We start from the raw sequence: 17,765 nt of genomic DNA, 5'->3' as shown, positions 1-17,765 counted from the left end.
AGAGCCAACTAGAGCAGGACAGGGGTGGATTTGTGACAGACAAGTGACCTGCTTGTCCCAGTTTGCCTTGGACTTTCCTGGCTTTATTACCAGAAGTCCTGCATCCCAGGAACCCCTGCAGTCCTGGTGGGACGTCCCTCAGACACACAGGGGCCCATTTCCATCAGCCACAGCTCCCAGAGCTTTCCATGAGAACACTGCTTAGCTAAGACACCCCAAACTCTGCCACGCCCGGACACGGTCGTTCAGTTCTCACTGTCTTTAGACACAAGGGAAAACTTTCCTTACTCCCAAAATATGGCTTCATCTGCTCGCTGGACAGGAGACATGGACTCATGCCACAATTTGGAGTAAGGTTGAGAAATCAAGTAATCCAGGCACAAGATAATATACACAGAATGATTTCCTCAGTAAGGAGATCAAACCAAGAAAACCTCTGTTTTTCGGGATGTTTACTCCAGTGGACATGCTAGTAAGGAAGGCAAGGAAATGATTCTAGTTCCCACTGGGGAGTGAAGGCTTCGTGGGGGAAGAGTCAGGGCAGGGAAGTTTTAGAGGTGCTGGCATTGTTCTAGGTGTTAAATTATAGACAGATCCTGAATGCTTTTTCAGGTATCACTGTTATATTTCATCATTTCAAACCATCAACAAAAAAACATAAAGAAATCAGATTCCTCAGGACTGGTGCTCAATCTATCCTGAAAGCAGATTTGTTTTTGTTTTGTTTTGTTTTGTTTTGTTTTTAAAGATGCTACAATTTTTTACTCATCATTCAAACACAGAAGTTAGGGAGACATACTTGTCCAGTTAATAGATTTGCATTTCTGTCTAAAATTAAAAGCTGAGCTTTGTCATTCAAGAAATTATTGGAACAACTTTTTTTTTTTTTAAGAATTTATTTGGGAAATGGGGAAAAGAACAGAATTTGCTGAGAAATGGTAGAGAAAGATGGAAATACACACCAAAATTTGATGTGGGCTTCTCTAGGCAGAGAGAGCCTGGAACTACTTTAAAAAAATAAATAAATTACAAAAAAAAAAAAAAGTTCCTATGGCAGAACTGAATGTTTGGGCCTGAATTCAAATTGGCTGTAATTTAAAAGCAAAGGAAACTTAACATGGAGATGCAAAGCAAAAGGCCAGATATAGAATAGAAAAGACAGAAAGATCACCATGTGACATACGACTGCCATCACCAGAATGTTATGAAATCTGCAAAAACATGGACTTACCAAAATCTTGATTTGGACTTCTACCCTTCAGAACCATAAGACAATAAAAGCTTGTTGTTTAAGCCAATCCATGGTGTGGTATTTGTTGCAGCAGCTCTGGCAAACTAAGACTACTAGAATTAATGAATTTTGGGTATGTAAGTTCTTTTTTTCTCCAATACAATTTAGAAACAATTGCCTAAAATAATAATTATAGATCTATATTAATGGTAACACAATATATAAAGATGTAAGCTATGACAATAACAACAAAAAGAGGGAATGATGGTGCTGAATAAGATTAGAGATATTTTTGTACTATTCTTCTTTGTTAATAGTAGCTGAGTTGAGATTGTTATAATATTTACAAGTTAACTGTAACACCTAGGGTAATCACTAAAAAAATAACTAAAACATCCAAAAAAAGAAAATGAGAAAGAAATAAAAATTGTATAATACAAAAAAATCAATTTAACCTCAAAGGAGCAGGATATAGGAAACAGAAGTATATGATACTTAGAAAACAAAGAGATACAACAAATATCATTTATCAGATTTATTTTACATGCAGACAAATATCCTTTATCAGATTAATTTTACATGCAAAAGACTTAATTGCTCTATTAAAAAACAGAGATTGGTAGAATGATTTTTTTTAATGACCCAACTACCTTCTGTCTACAGGAGAATCACTTTCAATCCAAATAAAAAACGTTTGAAAGTAAAATGATGGAATATGATATTCCCTGCAAACTGTAACTGAAAGAGGACTGGATGGATGGATAAATAGGTAGGTAGGTAGATAGACAGATGGATAGATAGATGGATAGATCGATAGATCGATAGATCTATATATACTAGAAAACGTAGGCTGTAAGTAAAAAAATTGGTATGAGACCAAGACATTATATATTGATAAAACACACAATTCATCAAAGACATAAAAATTACAAGCATATGCACACTTAACAACACCCCCAAAATATGTGACAAAAATGAAGGATGAAATATATATTTATATAATAATAATTGGACATTTCAATATCCCAGTTCCAATAATAGCACAATCAGACAGATGATCAAAAACTAGAGGCTTTAAATAATGGAATTAACCAGCTAGACCTAGCAGACACATACAGAACACCATAAAGAACAGAAGGAAATAAACACTCTTCTCAAGGACACACAGAACACTCTCAAGGGCAGACTACATAGTCTGGTCACAAAATAAGTCTAAAAAATTTTTATAACACTGAAATCACACAAAGTATCCTCTCTAACCACAACGGAATGGGACAAAAAATGAATCACAATGGAAATTGGAAAATAATTGTAGATGAATGAAAATTATAGCCACAGACCTACATTTGCGGAATGAAAAGAAAGGAGTGGAGAGCACGTTTTAATGGAGGATGGGGGCTGGCACCGTGAGCTGAGGACAAATGGGGTGGCCACGAGTAAAGAGCAGGATGCAGAGTAAAACTGGGAGAACTGACAGAGCCGGCTCAGCAGGGACCTGGGGTCACCATGTTTCCCTCTATTAGCGCCAAACCTTCTCCCGCCCCATCCCACCCCCTCCAGGGAAACTACCTGGACGATTTCTAACCCTTGCATATGTCACTGGTGTTTTTCAGCTTTCTGGAGATGTGATAATGACCACACCGTTGTTCTCAGCAGCCCCAGCTGGGTCAGCGTATTTGAATATGCAAATCAATAATGTACTCACAGGGGGCGCTCTGGCACGCAAAGCCTGATGGGGATTTATCTCCTGTCTCTAAACCATCTCTTCTCACTCACACACAAGCCAAAAACAATTTCCACACTCCAAGGGACTGTTGAGCCTGATTATTTTCCCCATACTCTGAGGATAGGGGCCTGATGAACCAAAGTAAGCATTTCTAAACAATTTCTTTTTCTAAAGATATTAGAACTAGGTTTCAAAATCTGTCTGTAGGCAGAGTCTACACATTGTCCAAGCACCTGCTTATTGGTGTATAGACCTAGCTGCTGGGATGGTTTCCCTGTGACTCACAATACAGCACTGTCTCGAACTTTATAAGCATCTGCCTTTGAACCAGGTTTCAAAATAGTATCTGACTAAGGCAGTGATTGTGGGGTTCATTCAGTTTGTGAGTGAATCAGATTTGAAGAGATAATTAGAGTGTCTTTGCTCTTTACAATGACAATGGTTTTAATATAATCATACAAACCAATTTTAGGATTGACAGAATTTATCAGCCTGACTCAAACATAGCCCTCTATATGTGAGGGGTAACATCCATACTTCAAAGCAAGGCAGCTGCGAATCTGAGTTTAGTACCATTCAATTTTACTACAGTTTTTAATTGATTTCTTACAGCCTAATTTCTTTCAACCCTACCCTGTGTAATGACCTAACCTAGAATTCAGTACAATATTTTGATCATTCCTCAAACTCAGGTGATCATTTCAACCCCACATTACTTTGGCCAGCCTTCCCCATTCCCTCTTAATCCCAGTTTTCTCTGGCTTGGAATTTTCCCGAGACATATATGTTGGATTTAGTAATCTCACCTGGCTTCTCTGGCTACTTCTGCGAACTCGGCAGCTTCAGATGGGAACTGAAACTTGGGGAGTTAGTTCACTCTTGTCACCCTGCCAGCCTCCCCCGCCACCTTTCTGACCTGCCAATGGAAAGCCACAACTGCAACGCCCAGGTAAATGGTCTCCTCCCTGTTATAATACAACCTGGTGTCTATTGAAGGGGGCTTCCCCTTTAAAAAGCTGCTGGCCATAGGGATTGGGAGATTGGGACCAATTGGTTGCTCAGACCTTCACCATCAGCACATCCCTCACAAGAGCACACAAAGCATTCCACACCCGCTGCTGGCTTCATGTTGTTGAACTGCATGCTGCACCCAGCTGCAACCCTGGTGCACAGAAGGCACTGCAAGTCTGGTTCTTCTGGCTGAATGTTTTCCATGGCAGTGCCAATGCTTGCCTAAATGAACAGGTTCTCTCATAAAAAGACTATTGGTATTAGATGGCACCATTGTCTTAAAGTTGCTTGGCTGCCAATTTGGTCTAATTCTGCCTCTGTCTTAAGAAGAAAAGAATTTTGTAAGCTGATCAAAAATCAAATAACGAGTTCCTAGCCAGGGGAGCTCTATCACAGTCCCTAAAGGAACAGCAACAATCCCCCAAGTGCAACGGCAAAGACCAAAAAAGAAGGAAGGTCCAACAATGAGCCCTTGATACTAATGACTATGCTTGTGAGCCTGTGCACCTGAAATAAGAACAAGGCCTAGAGCTGTAGGGTGCCTAAGAGTTACCTCCTGAGAGCCTCTGTGTTGCTCAAATGTGGCCAGTTTCGAAGTCAAACTCAGCATGTAAATGTGTTGCCTTTCCCCCAGCATGGGACATGACTCCCAGGGATGAGCCTCCCTGGCGCCGAGGGATTACTACCAAGTACCAGCTGATGATGTAACTAGAAAATGACCTTAAATAAAAGGATCAACTCGGACCAGCAGAATATCTCAGTCTACATATAATACCAGGAGTTAAAAACGCTTTTTGACCTGAATCAAGGGGGAAATGGAAAGGACAAATGAGTTTATGTGGCTATGAGTCTCCAAAAAAGAGCTGGGAGGTTATCAGAGAGGTTACCCTTATGCACACCTCAGCAGAGTCCCAGAAACAGATAAAGTAGATACAACTCCGGGTATTGGTTCTTCTGAGGGCTACAGACACCCACAGGTTCTATGGTCATGGCAGATGGAGTTCAATGCCATGTCAGCTGGCCCTTCTTTGGAGTTTGTGTTTCTGTGTGATGGAGCTGGACTCAGATGTGATTTTTTTTTCACTGTAGTTGGTGCTGGGGTTTAATATATACCCAGGGGATCTGAATCTCTGGACTGACCATATGATAGCCAGGCCCTGAGCCTCAACAGACTTCAGCTCCTACACTCTAGTTTATTGGACTTACCCCACTCAGCTAACATGGAGTTGAAGAATGTCCACCATCACACCATGGAGCCTAGAGTGTCTACAACTGAAAGCAGGAGGCTTGCATCCAGCATCCATGTGGAATCTAAGCCCCCTCTTGATATAGATGTGGAGTGGACATAACCATTCCAAGGTCCACAGGATGGAGGAAATAAGGATTAGATAAATAAAATAAGGATTAGAGTGGACTTACTGATATTCTAAAATAAGGATTAGAGTGGACTTACTGATATTCTATTCACAAACTATTGTGATTAGTAATCGAAGAAAATGTGGCATTGGTGGGGAGAAAGTGGCCATGGTGGCTGCTGGGTGTGGGGAATGGGAGGAAGAGATGAAATGTGGAGGCATTTTCAGGACTTGGAGTTGTCCTGGGTAATGCTGCAGGGACAGTTACCGGACATTGTATGTCCACCCATGGCCCACTGGATGGAACATGGGAGAGTGTGGGCTATGATATGGACTGTTGACCATGAGGTGCATCGGTGCTCAGAGATGTATTCACCAAATTCAATGAATGTCTCATGATGATGGAGGAGATTGTTGCTATGGGGGGAGGAGTGGGGTGAGCGGGGGTGGGAGGTATATGGGGACCTCATGTTTTTTTAATGTAATATTAAAAAAATAAATAAAGACAAAAAAAATCAAATAGCGTTCACTCCCATAATAGCAGTAATATCATAGCATAGAAAAATAAAGGCACAGATAATCCCTGAAACTTAATTTTGATTTACTCATTGAAGTACATTTTCTGATGAAGATAAGGAAAAAAGCTTGGACATGAATTTCATGTTCTGTGTATTCTGCAGTGGTAATTAACTAGAGTGGGTTGAAATTTTTTTTTTTTTAATTCCACATCCTTTCTCTTCTCCAAATGTTAGAAGAAAAAAGTACTTTCAAGTTGCGAAATGAGTGAGACTCAGACAGCAGGATAAAGGCAAGGGACCTGAGTAACACACAAACTGGATAGTCTTCTTGGAATTACCAAGACTTGACCATAATTAAAGCTCTACTTACCATTGTGTTCTTCCCCCACTTTATCTCAGACATCCCTCCCATGACAGCATTTGCAACCGCTTATTCACAATGGTGTATGAGAAGGAAGCCCAAACACAGGAACTTGCTTGTCCATTCTTCTCCCTTGCAGCACAACCATAACTCAAACTTCCACAGGCCTTACCAGTCCATGGTAATAACCAAAATTTTTCTGTCTCTTGTCCTCACTTACACATGCAGGGCTGCAGTCTGCTATGATGTTTGGGGGCTCCCAAGAAAAAGAATTTGCCCATAAGCAACAGCCCCCACATGGGCTTCCATATTTCTCTTCTGCTCTGGTTCCTCACCAATGTCCTCAGTCTCCAGGATGGAGTCTCAGATCGCGCATCCCTTCCTGGTGCTCACCTAGGCAAGGCCAGTGCCCTGACAAGAACACTGTCTCCTGGTGCCAGCCCAAAAGGGTCAGAGCTCTTGCTTGAGAAGAAGGGCCCTTCCCCCAAATTACTATACTCTATTGCCAGGCACCCAAGCAGGGATCTTACAGCACCCGAGTCTTCCAACTCATCATTTAAAGAGATCCTTTGGCTGATGCTTATCCTGGGACCAGGAGTATAACAGGTGACCCTTCTTTCTTCACCCAACTGTAGTCATTGGCTCCAATGCACAAATATACTCTTATAGGTCCCTTGCCTCAACTAAAATGTACAACTATAAATAGGCACTCTGGGGTTCACCAGACCATCCTGTGGCCCAAGTATATCAGAATTTTCTCCGCTATTATCACTGAATTTTCTCTTTAAAATTTGATCTGGAAGCTTACTCTGAAGTGTGTTCTCCTGTTCTATTATTCTCAAAGTGAACACTAGCCACAGTTATCTTTAAAAGCATAATATAAATTAATTTAATATGTTCACCTTTCCCAACAGAATGCAGGGAATAAAATTGAGTGGCCTACCTGGACCCAAATTCATTCTCTACTCCAAGACTTGAATATCCTGCATAACTAGGGAGTAATTTTATAAATAATTAGAGGAAAATCCCAGTGTCTAATGGAGCAAACATGGCTTTCTTGTAGTTACCATCATGGTAATGCTATAGGAAAAGTGATTCCTGCCCCCCCCCCCCCACATAGCTTTAATATCATGACTACCAATCTCACAAAGGTTTTATTCATGGTATTTCTTCAGCTACCTAAACAAATTTCTTCATTTTCAAAATTAACTCAAATTCAACTGTGGGTACCTACCAGTGTAAAACTGTATTCTGGACACATGTCCACTATTAAAGGCCAGAAACCATGTTTTTGCAGTATTTGATATTATAATCAGTCTTAATACATATTCTGGAATTAATGAAATGACATTAATAAGATGAAATAAGAAAAGCAAACAAATGGCACGCTGAAGAATTAATTAGAAGTGGGAGTCTTTGGTAAGCCTCACAAATGAGCTATCATTTGATCTGGATCTTGGGTAATCAAGGCGAGAAGCAGTGCAGGAAGAAGGAGCAGCATGAGTGAAGCCAGTGGGCAATAATGTACCTGGAAGTAGCTGACAAATACCTAGTGTGGCTCCCACAAAGTGGTGGTGAGACTTGGAGGCAGTTCAGGCTCTGTTGCCAGGATGGATGGCACTGTCACTACCAGAGACAGATTTCAGCAGGTGAAGTATATATATAAGAAGGAGAGGAAAAAGTTCTGATTTGGGTAAATTGAATGTGAGATCCTATAAGACATCCAGTTGGAATAAGTAGTTGGAAATTTAAGTCAGTATATAAAAAAGTGGTTAGTGATACAGATGCTAACTTGGGGGTCTTTGACACATAGAAGGTAAACATGGGTGAGCTTCCCAGGAAAAGAGTCCAGAGAAAGAAGAAGAAAAAGACAAAGAGGGACCTTCCTTTGGGAAATTCCTACATTGCAATGGAAGGATAAAAATGATCCAGATTTCTAAAGAGACTTAGGAATTTCAGACAGAAGAGAATTAGAAAGTAATATTGAAGAATCTGTTTTAGTTAGAAATTAAATATTTGTGGAGGAGCTAAGCAGTATGGTTACATGATTTTTCTATAGCAGCAGTTGGAAGCCCAAAAGCAGGGCAGAGAAAATTAATGGTTGCGGTGTACACTGTAAAGACAGGTGTGGTAGATCATAACTTAGAGTTAATGAGAGTGTGGTTGAAATGGTTGACCGTGAAGTCCTGATTAGACACAGTGTGGTAAAGAGAGAGCATGGCCCTCTTTTACCACATCCCAGAGTGCAGATGGTTTAAGGATAATGGACTTCAGCACCTGGATCCCCCAGCCCAGCCCCAGCCCCAGCCCCAAATACTTGTCACTATGGTAAATGTGGTAAGCCATTGCAGGCCGGACAGAAGAAAAACTAGAGGCACTTAATAGACGGCAAGATTATGGACACAATTATGCTGGAAGACAAGATAACAAGGTTCAATTGTACTCAGGGAAGTGAACTACTGAGGAGGTTAAGAAGCTAGATATTAGATGGGAACCCAATGTGAACCTTCAAGACAAGGACGGACTGGAAGAAAAATCAAAAACAGTAACTGAGATCGCCGTGTCAAAATCCTTAAGGGTTGTGATTTAGAGTCTGGCAGATCAGCATGACCGGGCTTGGAAAGGAGGGGTAGATGTAGATATTTGGAGCTTCAAAGGAGGAAGGGCATAAAAGAAGATGATAGAAAATTACTCTGAAGATGATGGGAAGCCAAAAGAAAGCTCTTGCCTTCTCCCCCTAACTTACACAGGAAATGAAAAACTTCTACTTTAGAGGTGTTGGTAGAGGAGGCTGTGAACCCTGCTTAGAGCTCCATAGTTAGGCTAGAGGTTATAAAATGTTTTTATTCACAGAAGAGCAATGGAAATGGTGTAGCAAAGGGTGCTAGATTCAGAGCAGTACTCTGAAAACGGGATGGCCTGGGGGTTAGTGCTGACCCTTTCAAAGAATAGAACATCAAAAAGTATTTATTAAATGCCTTCCATTGGAAAGATACTAAGGTAGGCATGGTAAAAATATGTGGGGAATAAGAAAACGCCCTGTCCTCATAGAGTTTGCATCAGTCTAGTTAGGGTTAAAATGCACATATATAAAAATAACTGGTAAATAAAGTAGCAGGGTATAAATACCCCAGAGACTAAGTGTATGGAGTTTCAAGAGGCTAAGACACTTGCCGGGTTAAGTAGTCAGGTTGGCAGAACGAATGCCGCGGCCACCACCACCACCACCACTCCCATCCTCCTCCTCCTGCTCTTCCTCCTCCTCCTCCTCCTCCTCCTCCTCCTCATCATCAACTATTCTTCATTGAGACTGCTGGTATTTGTAAGGAATACTTGGGTTATATAAACAGTCTAATCAAGAACAATCTTTCATTTCATGTTTACATTTTACACTTTCAATTCTCCTTAGGGGAGTAGCCAGAATTCAATTCAATTCAATATCATGAAAGGATAATCTGTCTGAGCTAGACAGTTAGGGTATGAGGAGGGGCAAGCAAGAGGTGGAAAAATGGGGAGGAAAATTGGAATTAAGATCTGCTGGACTTTAAAATTCTTATTCTTTTCACTCAGCCTCCTGCCATTCATTGACATAAGACTTTTTCCCTCTTTTTCCCCCATAAGGTTTCTTTCCACAATTTAGATGAGGAAAATCAACTGCTGTAATAGATTTATGGCTACTTGCTTGACCTTCCCCCTTTGAAAAGCAATGAATCCATATACATAATTTCTGCCTTTTATTCAGCAACTACTCTTGGAAGTAAATATTAAACATTCATCAATCAGAAAAGCAAAAAAGCATTAAGGGAAATACCCTGCAGATCCTAAAATATATCAGGGTATTCCCTGGAAGCTGAAACCATCTGTGTTTTATTTGTCTGCCTGGTGTTTGTTTTACATTTTTGTTACAGATTCCAGGCATTGAAACTTTGATACAAATTATACTTACCATATCTAATCATTCCAATCTATCTCAGTTATTTATTTGAATAAAATCTTGTAGTAGCAAGTTCCATGGTTTAATTGCATGTTGGGTCAAAGTTAATTCCTTCTGAGTGTTTTGCATGCTAGGTGTATTTTTATTTCTTTGGTGTATTCTAGTTTTACTATGGGCAGGGCACAATGGAATTCAATGTCTTCATCTCTTGTTTAACATGTAAATAAGTACATTATCTTTTCTTATTGCTTTACCTCCTTCACCTTCTTCTTTCTCTTTTACTTTTTAAATGAATACCACAATACAGTATTCTCCTCAGACATTTACATAATTGCAGTCCTTGGGACTTTCAATAATCTCTTCACGTCAGATTTCCACATATTAGAAGCCTTTCTGATTTCCACTTATTTGTGCCCTTGTCATTTCATCACGTTTGCAAGATCACAACCAGCAGAATAATGAATGGTAAATTCCCAAATAATTGTGTCATCACTGTTGCCTACTTGTGACCTTTTCTATCTGAACTCTTCTTGTTCTATGATATTTATAAAGAAACTAACACAAGGAGGTTTCCCAAGTAAAATCCAATTCAAATGTCTTCAGAAGCAAATTAAAGTACAACTTTCATCACATTTCAACTTCCCAAAGAAATGTAATAATTGGTCCCATTTGATTTTCTGAATTATTTTATCATACCATCTTTCATGAAAAATAATTATGCTGAATCTCCAGTCATTAAATTTTATCCTTCATCAGTTCTAATGGCAAAGTTAAATATATATGACACATTTAATTTTTCTACAAGCTTCTATCTGTTTATCCTTTAAAATGATTGTTCTGTTCTCAATGGAAGCTTAAAAACCCTGCATATATTCACCTACTTGCAGTGTGATTTTTACATCTCCACTTTAATTTTAGTTAAATCTGTAAAATCAGAGGCCTGGAAGGTAAACATAAATCCAATTGTTCCTTCATTAACAAATAAACATACAGTTTTGAGCTAAAGGAAACTTTAGAGATTAAGTCTAAATCTCTCATTTTATATTGTGAGAAAGTTAAGACTCAGAAAGCTTAAGTGTCTCATTCAAATAAGAAACAGAAGAGATTTCAAGGTGCTTGTGGGAGATTTTTCCCCTCAAGGAATTGTGCTTTCTTCTTGAGCACTTCCATGCTCTTTACAAGGCATCTCTCAATCTTTCCAGGCGAATTACCCTTGGTCAACAGTCAATTTAGCTGCCATTTTATCTTATTCAGGAATATCCTCCTACAAAATCGACCTCAAATTTAATAGGCAATCTGATCCCATAAAGGTATATGGGAAACAGATCATTCTACATAACCTCAAAAGAAACAAAAATGAACCAGTTCAGCTCAGGGCTGTTCCCTTTCTATTTCTAGAGTAATGCATTCACAACCCATGCAAACTCTTAAAAGGTTGCCCTAAATTTTGGGGTGGAGGTGGTAAAAATATATAGGGATTCTGACTGTGAGGAAAAAGAGTATGTGCTGTGTATAGGAAATACATATGATCACATAAAATAAGTAAAGACTGTCAAGTCTACAAGATTAGGGAAATTTTTAAAGTTTCTTTTATTGCAGTCAGTTCATTTACAATTCTACCAATTTCATTATTGAGAAAATATAAAAAATAAAACAGGGGATAAAAACTGGGACCAACAGGTTCCAGTCTATACAGGAATTCCCTTTCAAAAAACACACAAATCCAATTCCATTTATTTAAGCTTTCTTTTAGATATCTCTTCACCTCCCCCAAATTTTCATTCACAGCACTATCAAACGCATTCTTTCCTCACCACAATTTTTCCCCACTTGCCAGTCATCTCTTCCCTGCACAAGTTCACCCTACGCACGGAACACCAAGCAATGTGTGACTCATCCACCCCATCCCACTGTGCAAAGTGTTTGAACACCTTTTGAGAGTTCAGTTATTCTTTCCCTTTGACTACATTTCCTGAGACTATCAGCCTATAGTATTAAGAAATTCTATGGCAATCCCTTGGTATATGTGTGTGTGTGTGTGAGAGAGAGAGAGAGAGAGAGAAATGGAAAGAAAACGAATTAGGTGGTAAAAGATACAAGCAATATAATAATTAGAGTAGATCTTATATGAATATATTGAACATATAATCATAGAGAGATCATAGAGAATTCATTCACCTCAAATGTCCATTCATAGAAACTGATCTTAGATTACAAAGAAAACATCAATAACTTCAACAAACCGGAACTATTACAAATAATCTTCTCTTATCAAATTGAAATTAAACTGGAATTCCTTTTTTTAAAAAGTCCAGGAACTGAGCAAAAGTAGAAAATGAAATTAGAGATTTTTAAAAAATGACAATGGTCTCTAGCTCTACTCAAGATAAACACACTCTATTCCTTCCTGCAAATTAAAACTGAAACCCTGATCAAAACACATAAAGTAACCATCAGAAGACTCTGAAAGAGGATAAAAGAAGGAAGACAGGCTAGTGACCTCAGGACTGGAAGGGCAACCTGGAGTCAAATTTGCTTGGGTTTCTTACTTCCTATACATACTATCCTGGGTGGTAGAGCATCCTATGACCTGAAAAAGCCTCCGAGGAAAGACGGTTCTCTCTAGCCAGATATCTAGGAAGAGAGTAGCACTGCAGGATGTAGCCCTTTCGACAACACCCACCTTACTGCAAGCAAATGGCAGTGTTCCTCACCCTCCTCGCTGGCATGGCTGCCTGGAAACAGTGGGGTGGGACTATGGTGTCTATCCACCCCATCACAAGCAAGCAGAAGCAGGAGCAGAGCCTGCTGACACAGACTACAGAGCTCCACCTCTTGTGGCCACAGAGTCTCAAGGTGGAGTTCAGTCAGCTCTCACCACACTACAGGAAGCAGTAGCACCCCTCCTCCTTCAACTGGAGAATTTGAGCAGGGTCATGAAGACAAGATAAAGAAGAGAATCCTTTAAATTTGTATTTGAAGTCCTGGGATTACCCCTATTTGGTTCGTCTGTGAAACCAAACAGACTCAATAGAGCAAAAGTTGAACTATGGTGTAGTTTCAGTTTGGTCACGGATTCACACAGTAGCAAGACAGACCAGAACAGCACTTTAAAAACTAAATTGACATGAAAACCCAAAGCAGGGCAGGATGTACATTTTGATCATAATGATCATAAATGGGTTAACAGCCTACCAAAAAAGAAAATTTAAACAGGAACCAGAAGCCATAACAAAGTGTTACAAAGCATTGAGTATATAATATAAAACAACTCATCATACTGAAAACTAGGAAAATGTAAACTTACTTGATGAAAGGCAGTTAACAGATGTCAGCACCAAGATGGTACAGCTACTGGAATTACATGCTAAGGATTTTAAAGCAGGCATTATAAAAATGTTCCAACAAACAGTTTCACTCTTGAAATTAAATGGAAAAACAGAACCTAAATAAAACCTTTCACTGAAAGATAGAGGAATAGAAATAACAGAGGAAAAAGTAAGTAAACTTGAACAGAGATCAATAGAAATTTTTCAGTATGAACAAAAGAGAAAAAAATAGATTGAAAAAAAATGAGCAAAGCCTCAAGAGAGACAGTAAGAAAATGTCTACTATTTAAATCACAGGAGTCCCAGAAGGAGAAACAAAAGAGTAAGGGGCTGGAAAAATATTTGAAGAAATAATTGCTGAAATTTTCCCAAGGTTCACTGAATGTACAGGTAATATGACTCTACCATAAAGAGGTGAAGGTAGCAAGTCCAAAATAGTAGTATGCTTTCTCTTACATTTGAAATGGAAAAATGTGAATACTAATAAACTGTTTTACATTTGGTATGTATATTGTAATCCTTAGAGAAATCACTTGAAAAAAAAAAACTCTTAAAAAACTGTACAAATAATTATACCCAGAAAACACAGTAGATAAGTTTAAAAGTAGCACTAAAAATGATCAAGTGAGCCACACACAAAAAAAGAAAAAAGATATACCATACAAACACTTATATAACAGTGCCTCAAGCAGGGGTGCTCCAACGGACTCTAGAACCATCTAGACTCTATAGGCAGGGCAGACAACCCCAGAAAATGGGCACCCCATCAGTGGCCTTACCTTAGAATATATGTTAGCCTATCTCCCCAAAGTATCAGAGTTAGACTCATTTATAATTTCTTACATGTGGTTTTTCTGCTCCTTTTATTTGAACCTTTAATTACACAATACCCTTTAAAAGTATGTTCCAGAGACTTAAATCTTTAGTCTCTTCATATGCTGGTTGAGCTTTGAATCTCAGCAGAGTTGCAGCCATCACCTACTATCCAGTTCATTGGACTCAACCAGGACAACTAACAAAATAATGATGATGGAAAGCCCCCATTCCAACAAGCAGAGTATTTACAACTGCAAGCAAAACAGTTCCTTCCGTCTGCCCCATAAGATCTAAGCCCCCTCTTAGAAACCACTTGAATCTGAAGCAGAGTGGGCATCACCATCCCCAAATCCTCAAGACTGAGGAATGAACAAATATACAGGGGATATGTAACCATGAACCAAAGTAGACTTATTAATACTGTAGCAATGGGGAAAAAAATGGTTACCAGAGGTTCTGAAGGGAGGGAGAAGGAAGAATAGGTGGAACTTAGGGCAGTTTTAGGACATTGGAACTGTCGTGCATGATATTGCAGTGAGAGATACAGGCCAGTATACATTTTGTCAAAACCTATGAACTTGTACAGTACAAGGTCTAAACCACAATGTAAACTATAGACCTTGGCTAGTAGCAATGCTTCAATATTTGTTCATCAATTGCAACAAATGTACCACATTAATGTGTTATTAATAGGGGGAAATGTGGGAGGGGATGGAGTATATGGAAATCCTCTATTTTTTTTTAAGATTTATTTTAATTATTTATTTCTCCTTACCTCCCTCATTGTTTGCATCTCCTGTGTCTGTCTGTTCTATGCTGGTCTTGTTTTTCGGAGGCACCTGGAACAAAACCCGGAACCTTCAATGTGGGAGGGAGGCACCTAATCACTTGAGCCACCTCCGCTCCCTGCTTTGTTGTGTCTCTCATTATGTTTTCCTAGTGTCTTTTGTTTCATCATCTGTTACGATAGCTCACTGGCACCTCCCCATTGCGCCAACTTGCTGTCTTCCTCATCTTCTTTAGGAGAGACTGGGAACAGAACCTGGGACCTCATGTGGTGGGCAGGAGCCCAATCACTTTAGCCAAATCCACTTCCCCCCTATACTTTTTTTTTTTTTAAAGATTTATTTATTTATTTTTCTCCTCTTCATCACCACCCATCCACCCACCCCGGTTGTCTGTTCTCTGTGTCTATTTGCTGTGTCTTTCTTCTTTGTCCGCTCCTGTTGTTGTCAGCGACACAGGAATCTGTGTTTCTTTTTGTTGCATCATCTTGTTGTGTCAGCTCTCCATGTGTGCAGTGCCATTCCTGGTCAGGCCGCACTTTCTTTCGCTCTGGTGGCTCTCCTTATGGGTGCACTCCTTGCATGTGGGGCTCGCCTACGTGGGGGACACCCCTGCGTGGCACGGCACTCCTTGCGCACATCAGCACTGTGCATGGGCCAGCTCCACACGGGTCAAGGAGGCCCGGGGTTTGAACCACGGACCTCCCATGTGGTAGATGGACACCCTAACCACTGGGCCAAGTCCTTTTCCCCCCCACCCCATACTTTTGATGTAAACTTTTCTGTAATCTAAAACTTCTTTAAAATATAATTTATTATATATTTGGAAAAGAAAGCTGAGTTGACTATATTAATGTCAGACAAAATAAACTTCAGGGAAAGGAATTATCAAGGGTGAAGAGTGACATTACATGATGATAAAAGGGTCAATTAAAACTAAAACAACGTAACAGTTCTAAACGGTATGCATTAAACAACAGAGCTTCAAAACACGTGAAGCAAAAGCTGACCAAATTAAAAAGAGTAACAGACAAATCTCTAACTATGTTAGGACTTCAATTCTCTTCCCTCAATAATCAATAAAAAATAAAATATCACCAGGATATAGAAATGTGCAACACCAATCAATGAGGTCTAACTGATATTTTAAAGCACTAAAAGCTTATTAAAAAATTGCAAATCAATAATCTATGCTTTCACCTCAAGAAACTAGAACAAGAAGAGCAAAATAACTTTAAGCAAACAGAAGCAAAGGAATGATAAAAGCAGAAATCAATAAAACAATTACAAAGATAATTCTCTGAAAAGACCAATAAAAGTCATGAATCCTTACCAAGACTGTTAAAGAAAAAAGAGAACACACAAATTACATACCAGTAATGAAACACGTACCAATAATGGAAGGGACCCTACAGACCCCACAGATATTAATAGAATAAATTAGTATTATAAACAACTCTGTGTACATAAACTCAACAATTTAGAGTGCTTCAAAACCACAAACTACCGAAACTCACCCAAGAGTAAATAAGTAAACTGAATAGTTCTATAACCATGAAAGAAGTTGAATATGTAGTTTAAAAACTTCCAAAAATAAATATCCAAATTAGATGGTTTAATTGATGATTTCTAGCTAACACTGAAAGAAGAAACACCAATACTACACAACTCTATCAGGAAATAGAATAAATAACATATCCTGATCTATTTTACAAAGCCTGAATTACCATGAAACCAAAATCAGACAAAGAGTACAAAAATGACTGCTAGAGAGAAATGCCCCTCGTGAACATAGATGAAAAATCCTTAATAAATTGACCCCACAATACATAAAAAAGAATTATACACCACAACCAAGGAGGATTTAGATTGGTAATGCAAGACTGGTTCAATATTAGAAAGTCAGTTAGTATAATGCATGATATTAACAGCCTAAAGAAGAGGAGGTGCAGTAAACACAATCCTCCTTCCTTCTCCCACTAACTCACTATAAAACCTGGGCAGAATGTATAGACAGATGTTTGAAAACTTTAAAAGTAAAATCAGCAAGTTGATCTGAAAGAACACCAGGTATCTAAGTACTGCAAAACAGTGGTGAGTTTAATTAATTTTTCCTCTGTTCTACTGAGCCTGAATTCAGCCCAGCCCAAAATCCTGAGGTAAGCACTATGGGGAAGACAGAGTAAGAGCCAGAAGAAACCCTCTAGCTCTGGCTTGAGTAGAAGAAAATAGATCTCCTAAAGTTCAGTGGATGTGGGAGAAATCCCTCTGCAATTTTCTCTTCCTTTCCTCTATTCTCTTATACCCCAGTCCCCAAATGACCCAGTGATAGGGTTGGTAACAGCTCTTATTCTACATAGTACTAAAAGTCCTAGCCAGTACACCAAGAAAAATTAGAGTAATAATAGATTGGAAAGGAAACAATGAAAGTTTACAGATGACATGATTATCTTCACAGAAAATCCCAAGGACTCTATCAAAATATCCTGTAACTAATAAGAGAGTTCAACAAGGTGGCAGGATACAAGGCCACACAAAATCCACTGAATTTCTGTATATTAACAATGAGCATATGGAAACTGAAACTGAAAACACAATGCCATTTTCAATCATTAAAAAAAAATAATGCTTAGGTGTAAGTTTAACAAAATTTGTATAAGATCCGTATGCTAAAAAATATTTTAAAATGATGAAAGAAA

General features: G+C 39.0%; 1 protein-coding gene across 1 annotated transcript in view; it reads right to left on the bottom strand.

The window, feature by feature from the left end:
* The window catches only part of SERPINB7 (serpin family B member 7), a 60,895-nt gene extending 47,998 nt beyond the window's left edge, over positions 1-12,897 (bottom strand). Inside the window, exon 1 of the mRNA XM_004452920.4 lies at positions 12,820-12,897. The gene's annotated coding sequence lies outside the window, so the exon portion shown is untranslated. The remainder of the gene's footprint in view (positions 1-12,819) is intronic.
* Positions 12,898-17,765: the final 4,868 nt, after the last annotated feature.

This window comes from Dasypus novemcinctus, chromosome 16 (genome assembly GCF_030445035.2).
Source record: "Dasypus novemcinctus isolate mDasNov1 chromosome 16, mDasNov1.1.hap2, whole genome shotgun sequence".
Lineage (NCBI taxonomy): Eukaryota > Metazoa > Chordata > Mammalia > Cingulata > Dasypodidae > Dasypus > Dasypus novemcinctus.
Note: the sequence above shows the minus strand (reverse complement) of the source record. Positions and strands in the feature narration are given on the sequence as shown.